This window comes from Bos grunniens, chromosome 27, assembly GCF_055505025.1.
Source record: "Bos grunniens cultivar Pamir isolate PY7600 chromosome 27, Bosgru_T2T1.0, whole genome shotgun sequence".
NCBI lineage: Eukaryota > Metazoa > Chordata > Mammalia > Artiodactyla > Bovidae > Bos > Bos grunniens.
Window position 1 is genome coordinate 26141609 of NC_141191.1, and position 7982 is coordinate 26149590.

A 7982-nucleotide genomic window follows, 5' to 3' on the forward strand; every position below is an offset into this window, starting at 1 on the left:
GGCAGGTGGATTCTTTACCAGTGTGCCATCTGGGAAGCTTCCATTCCATTAAAATGGAAGAGGGAAAACCCCTGTGTTTGAGAAGTTCCTAGTCCCCACGATTCAGGTTGGATATTTCCTCTGTAATGTAAAGGTTTTACATTCTTCCTCTGTAAAGCCCCATTGAGGACACCCACCCCAAGAAGGGAGCACACAGGAGGACCTCTTGTTCCCACTTTTTTCCTTCTCTTTACTTAATTTGTCTCTAGTATGTTAACAGGTTAAAATACGTAATTATAAGAAGTAAAGTTTTCCCTGATAGCTCAGTTGGTAAAGAATCCGCCTGCAATGCAGGAGACCCCAGTTTGATTCCTGGACCAGGAAGATCCGTTGGAGAAGGGATAGGCTACCCACTCCCATATTCTTGGGCTTCCCTTATGGCTCAGCTGGCAGAGAATTTGCCTGCAATGTGGGAAACCTGGGTTTGATCTCTGGGTTGGGAAGATCCCCTGGAGAAGGAAACGGCTACCCACTCCAGTATTCTGACCTGGAAAATTCCATGGACTGTATAGTCCATGGGGTTGCAAAGAGTTGGACATGACTGAGCGACTTTCACTTCACTGCAAAGGCTATATAGTATGGCAAAATTGGCAGTTCTGTGCCATGGGACAGCAATTGAAGGATTAATTCAGTCTCTCTGCAAAATAAACTGTGTTTTCAAGTCTCTTGCTGTGCTCACATGAAGTAAATGCTGTAGTTGCTGACGTGTAATGTGCATCTTTTAATGCCAGTGACATGACCTTAAAGCTGGCTTCTTCTAGCCTAATGAAAAGAATTTAAAAAAATACTTCAAGAGTTGCTTAGATCCACACAAAATACCCATTCTCTTATGCAGTGCTCCACCAGTAACTGTTAAGTATGTTATCTCCTCCTCAGTGAAGCTATGGAAGCTCATGCATTTTAATAAACAATTCTTTCTTGAACTTCCAAACTGCGCTCTGCACTGCGGTGGAATTTGTGTATACTCAGCATTTTGCTCCTAGCTACTTATCAGTTCATTTTCACGACATTTTTAACTGCAGGCTTTGGCTTCCCTGATACACATCAGACCTCAAAGAAGAGCGATTCCCTTCAGGGCTTTCATCCTGGAGCACCAGTCTGCATAAGAGAGCAGTTAAATTTGGGGAAATTAGGACAAAGGCTGGGGCAGGTGGTGTGCTTTGGGGTGGATAAGGTGAAGTAATTTGGAATTAGGAAGGTGAAAAGGTAAGATGAGGAAGTGCACATCATTAAGTTATACAGAGAAAATAATGCTAGCAGGGGTACTGGAGGGGTTAGTGTCAAGATTAGACCAAAGTAATCCAAACCTGTATCTCCCCAACCGCAGAAGTGACCTCTAATAGAAACATTTACTGAGTGTCTTCTCCTTATGTAGCACAGGATGAGGGCATATAGGGTAAAAAAGAAAGATGAAAGAGAGGCAAATATAAGCTCTGTGAGAGGAAGATAAGCTAGGGGCAGTGAGAATTCAAAGGAAGAAAAGACAAAAACACAGAGTGGCTTCAGGGAGGAAGAGGCTTTGCAGGATAAGGATTCCAATTTGTGAACAGTGGGGACTTTCCGGACCAAGAGAACAGCATCTGCCAAGGAATGGACGTGGGCGAGGCAGAAGACTTTGAGAGATTTCTTATCCAATCTGACTGGAACATAATTATTGGAGACAAGCCTGGAGATGGCGTGGGGCACTGGACAGGAAAGACTTGCTTTTCAAGTAAACCAGTGGGAGAGGATTGACATTTCTGAACAGCTGAATGACGCTCTCCAAGTTAATTTTTCATTAGCTCTATCTGGATCTTATATCTCAAGTGGATCAGAAAGTGGAAGAAGAAATTTGAGACAAGGAGACAGGCTTAGAGTGTCTAACCCTGGTCCAGGTGGGAGGTCAGGACTTGATAAGGGATGTGGCAGGAGGAATGGAAAGTGTGGATGTTGGATGGATGCTTTGGAAAGAAATCGAGAGGGAGATGTGGGGCCTGGATGCTTCCTGATTAGTGCTGTGGCTGAGGGAGAGGAGGAAAATCAAAGAAAACCAACAAAACTTCTGCCTCAAGAGACTGGTAGAAGGTTGGTGTCATTAGTACAAACAAGGAAGTCAGAGGACTTCATTTGTGGTCTCTGGAGTCTGAAGCGTGGGATAGCCATCTGGTGAATGAAGTTCTCCTGGTAGAGTAGTGTCTGGAGCCACAGGAGAAATGAAAGAACTTGGAGGGGCATGGCGAGGAAGGAGCAAAGACGAGACAAAGACGGGAAAGGTTGGAAACATGGTGGTCTAGGGGAGGCCATGAAACAGAGGAACTCTCTTCCAGACCGTGTGTAACCCAGAGCCATGTGAAAAGGGCTCTCTTAGAGGGAAGGGGGAAGCATTATCAAGAGAATTCCAGGTTTCTGCTAATTCCACACGGTGGGGTATTACATGTGGAGCATTGCATTGCGTATTTGAGACCAGCTTAAACTCCTCGTTACTTTTCTTCTAACAACAGAGGTTTACAGCAGACCCCATGGAAGAAGTAAAGCAAATGGGAGCACAGATGGAGTGGGAAAGAAAGGCTTGACAGGGGTGCAGGGAGGGAAAAGGCGAATTTAGAAGGGGGAGAAGGGTGATGGCCGGTGAGACAGGATGAAATTCCTGCAAGCCACGGGCTGTGCTGGGTCTGCCTGGGAGGCAGCTGGAGTCCCCAAGCCCTCATGGAGGGGACTGCGAGTGTAAGGAGAGAAGGGAAAAAGGTCTTTTGAAAATCTGCTGTGAGGAGCCCCTCTGGATTCTCTCTGTCCCTCTGCTAGAAGATGATACTCTCTGCAAGCCAGTTAAAGTTCACTCTGGCAAGGGAACACGGCCCCACACCTGTCTCTCTTTCCTCCTGAGTGATAATCAGGTCTTTCAATTGCCAACCTGAAATTCTCTCTTCCTTCTCGAAGGTGTGGAAATTCAAGTAATCTGATGGGTTAATCCCCGTCCTGTGATTATGGAATCACATCCTTGTGTCCCAACTTTTTAAAAAACCATTCCCTACATCCCATTCTTCCCTGCCTTTAGTCCTAGGAAGCACTGCTCAGGATAAACCATATTAAATAATTTACAATATTTTATCCCAAGCACTGAATAGATCCTCTCTCTCCCCAGACTGAAGACAGTTGTTTAAAATGACTGCAGATGTCAGAATCTCAACCCACATGGGACTGAGAGTCAAGGGCTCAGGATTGTTATGTTTCTCTGTGCTCAAGTGCTATAGAACTCAGACATCAGGTGTTGAAGAAGGAAAACAGTTTTCCCCCCTTTTATAATATAATTACAGTTAGATGTGCATTCAGTGACAGATACCTTATTGTAAATCTCATTTTTCCCCAATTGTTACTGTTATGAGTTGAACTTGTTCCCATACTGCCCACTCTCCTAAAAGATATGTTGAAATCTTAACCCCCAGGACTTCAGATGTGACCTTATTTGGAAGTAGGATCTTTACAGACGTGACCAAATTTAAATGAAGTCATTAGGGTGGGTCCTGATAGCATCACTGACTCAATGGACATCAGTTTGAGCAAGCCCTGGGAGATGGTGAAGGACAGGGAAGCCTGGTTGGTGCAACTGCAGTCCATGGGGTTACAAAAGAGTCGGACACGACTGCACGACTGAGCAACCACCACCACCCAAGATGACTGGTGTCCTTATAAAAAGGGGAAATTTGGATCGAAAGACAGATGCACAGAGGGAAGACAGTGTGAAGACACAATGCGAGAAAGGCCATGTAAGTCAAGTGATGTATTTACTAGTCAAGGAAGGCCAAGGATTGCCAGTGCATGCCAGGAGTTGGAAGACAGGAGGAAAGATCCTTCCCTGGAGCTGTCAGAGAGAGCATGTTCCCTGCAGTGCCTGATTTGGGGCTTACAGCCTCCAGCACTGTGAGATGATAAATTTCTGTTGTTTTAAGCTACCCAGTTTTTGGTACAGCCAGCCTTCTGTTTCCAAGACTTTCTATCCGCAGTTTGGTTAAATCCAAGGATGTGAAACCTAGGGATACAGAGGGCCAAATGTGTTTGTTGAACTATATCATTTTATAAGGGACTTGAGCATCCATGGGTTTGAGTATGTGGGGCACTCCTGGAACCCAGCCCCGCTAAGAATGACTGTACTTTATTAGAGCAGCCTAGGAAATTAATACAGTTCCTAAAATAAACATGTTCCAATGAGTAATATATGCTACCACTTCCAGACAGATGATCAAGATTTTTAAAAATCAACTCAAAAGAAACATGACCTCAGAGGCATGTTAATTAATGTCCACCATGCATGTTATGCCAGGCAGTTCACTAGAATAAGAAGGTTATAGTGTCGCTTCACAGAGAAGGCAATGGCACCCCACTCCAGTACTCTTGCCTGGAAAATCCCATGGACGGAGGAGCCTGGTGGGCTTCTGTCTATGGGGTCGCACAGAGTTGGACACGACTGAAGCGACTTAGCAGCAGCAGTAGCAGTGTCGCTTCATTCAGCTCGCCTTAGGAAGAGAAAGGGTCATTCTTTCATCTGTTGCTCCCTGTTTCTCCAATTTTAGGGTCCACATTTAGGGGAAAGTCCCAGTTCCCTGAGTTTGCATAGGCATGGTTGAGAAACTCTTCACCTCCACACCCAGGCAGTGTAAACTAAGTATCTCAAAGCCAACAAAGGATTGTTGTGGGTCCATAGATGCCATTCATGGACATTAGAAGTCACCTTGGTCTCATCTTCTCTGACAAGTGGGACCCTGAGACCCTAAATTACCAACATAACTTGCCAGAGGTCTCATAGAATGTTTTACAGCACTTCTTCTGCGCTTTAAAGGTTGTTCAGTTTTAATGTGAACTCAGCTGTGAGTTAAGGATGTGAAAATGAGAACTATTTGAAGAATTAATTCATCCTACCCACTGCTTGACTTTCTGACTGAGCTGGGGTCAGAGTTGAAAAGCAGCAGAATATTTTACATTGGGAAGGGTCACAAAATAAAAACAAACCCATTGGAAAGATCTGTTTAGTTACCCGAAAGAAAACCTCCTAATGGCACATCCACTTTGGAAGACAGTAGACAATTTCTTAAAATGTTAACTGTAAATTTGTCATAAGGCCCAGCAAATCCATTTCCAGATATCTACCCAAGAGAAATGAAGGTATGTCCACACAACAGCTTGCACACCACTATTCATACAACATTATTCGTAATAGTTAAAAGGTGGAAACAACCCAAATATCCATTAGCAGGTCAATGGATAAACAATAGGTGACATTTCCATACAATGGAATACTATTCAGTAATAAAAAAGCGAAATACTGATACATACGGCAACACGGACGGACTTCAGAAACATTACGCAAAGTGCTAAGTGAAAGAAACCAGACACAGAAGACGAAATGTATGATTCCAGATATATGAAATGTCCAGAGAAGTCAACTTTTCAGAGACAGAAAGTAGTGGTTGCCTATGGTGGAAAGTGGAAAAAGATTTAGAGTGACGATGAACTGTACATGGGCAGGGAGGTGATCTTACTGAGATGATGAAAATATTCTAAAACCGGATTGTGATAATGATTGGACAACTTGATAAATTTACTAAAAAATACTGAATCACATGCTAAAAATGGTTGAAATTTATGCTCAGTAAATTATGCTCAGTAAAGCTGTTTATAAAAAGAGAAAGATGAAATAATATTTAGTCTTTAAAGGGAAAGAAATTCTGATACGTGCTGCCTCAAGGGTATTATGCCAAGTAAAGTAAGCCAGTCAATAAAGGACAATTGCTGTATGATTTCACCTGCACGAGGTACCTAGAGTAGTCAGATTCCTAGGGACAGAAAGGAGAATGGTGGTTGCCAGGGCCTTTGGGAAGGGGCAGTGGGGAATTATTGTTTAATGGGTACAGTTTCAGTTTGGGAAGATGAAGAAGTTCTGGAGACGGATGGTGGTGGTGGTTGTACAGCAATGTGAATGTGCTTAATGCCACAGAATTGCACACTGGAAAAAAGTTAAAACAGTCCATTTTATGTTATATGTATTTTATCACACATAGAGAGAGGTCACCTATGTCTCTCTGAGAGACCTGCCAGTGTCTGAAAGATGCAGCAGGTCTGAGAAATCTCATGTATCTTTAGGTCAATGAGCTTAGTCATTCAAAAGGCCATCGGTTTTTAAACTCCCATAGGAGATAGATGGATCCATAATTCTATAACATCACAGAAACTCCAGGCTGTTTGCTGCCAGATAAATCAGGGTTGAGAAAACATCGCATGCTTTACCGTGGTTCAATAGCCCCATCACTGCGACTTTCCCCTTGTCTTCCCCAAGGCAGCTTCGGTTTCGGTTTTACTAGGTCAGTAGGCTTCTGAGTGTCCGACTCTGTGTTGTTAACTTTTACAGAAAGCTTTCTATGGAACGTTACCTCTAAGGCCAGTTGCCAAAACCCAACCATAAGGATGTCATCCCATGGACCATATCTTAGAGGTTTTTACTTACAAGGTAAGCCAGTGCTCTAAATCAAGTTTTCCTGAGTACTTTTCAATGATAGGGGGAAGAAAAGGTGGGGAGGGTTTTTTCCATTTATTTAAAAAGAACATGACATTTGCCATGTAAACCTGTTGAAAAAGTGTTTCCTTTGCATATTCACCCCTGAAGTGAGGTGGACTTATCCCTTGTCCCTTTTCCTTTTTTTTTTTTCATTTTTCTTAGATTCTCATAGGAAATATATCACAAAAGGATCTCAGGACAATTTTTGGGGCACAGAACATTTTACCAATAACCAGCTTTGGCACTTTGCAGGAGTAAAATCCTGTTTTGATACAATACAAGGGACTCTGAGGGGAGGCCTTATTTCTCTCCTTGGTATACCACATGGTGAAACTGAAAAAAAAAAAAGCAACTAACCTGCTTCCTCCTTTCAGGTTTCTGAGTGCAAGCACTGAGTCAAGAGACAGATGTTGCTTGATTTCTGCATGGGGTGGGGTGCGGTCATGTTGGGGAGCAAAATAAACCTTCCCATCTAGGGCCTTCAGGTTGTGTGCAGCCTCCTTCTATTTCAGGTCCAGAGTATGTAATTGACACAGAGTATCTGTCTATGCCAACCCTGCACCTTCTACAAACACTGACTCTTACTAGTAAATTACTTCTTCCCAGGTCATAATGTCACAGAATGAACTTTCTCATTTTGCATCAAGTAGTGGGGGAAAGACTTGCCTAGGCAGACCAGTTAATAATCAAGTATAGAAGACTGGAGGGAAAAAAAACAAAAACCAAAAACCAACAACAACAACGACTTATTTGTCTTCAGGATCCTTGGTGTTAAATCTACCAGTTGGCATCACACACAGAGTCACCGGTGCTTCACTTTGTGGAGTCAGGATGATCTGCGTGTGGATTTACATTCCTGACTGGGGCTGGCATATAAGAGTGGTGGCCGTGAGGCTCCTGGAGGGACACTGGTGGAGTGCCCAGGGACCACAGAATGTAGCAGAGTCAACAAGCTTTGCAGCGACTAGTGACTGAGGGAAGGGGGACCCCATGGCTAGGAGAGACAGCAGAGCAAAAGCTTGAGCTAGTTTTCTAGAAAGCCCCAGGCCTTGTTAAGGAATCTTTAAGATAATAACTCTTTTGATTGGCCGTTGGTTTTTTTCCCCTTTTAGAAGTAGCAGTGGTGGTTGGCTGGGAGAGATGTGGAGAGAGCAGGGTAGGAAGGGGGTCAGGAGACACGTGATGGCGCTGATTACAAGTGGGCTTTGTGAGCCGTGGCCAGGGGACACCTGCAGCTCTCCCAGACATGCCTGCCCAGTAGGGGTGGTTTGAATGAGAAAACAGCTTCCAAAAAGATGTAACACAAGAGCATAAAAGGAAAAGAAAACGGTGCATTTGTGAGATGAGGGAATTGTAGAGTTTTATCTCTGATTCTCCTTTAAATAAACCTTTTATTATCTCATATTCTCACCCATAG

The 7982-nt window shown here is 43.6% G+C and overlaps 1 long non-coding RNA gene across 1 annotated transcript in view; it reads left to right on the forward strand.

The window, feature by feature from the left end:
* Positions 1 to 3659: 3659 nt before the first annotated feature.
* The window catches only part of LOC147343663 (uncharacterized), a 48406-nt gene continuing 44083 nt past the window's right edge, over positions 3660 to 7982 (forward strand). The window contains exons 1-2 of the long non-coding RNA XR_015156343.1: positions 3660 to 3782; positions 6419 to 6517. This is a non-coding gene — a long non-coding RNA (uncharacterized LOC147343663). The remainder of the gene's footprint in view (positions 3783 to 6418; positions 6518 to 7982) is intronic.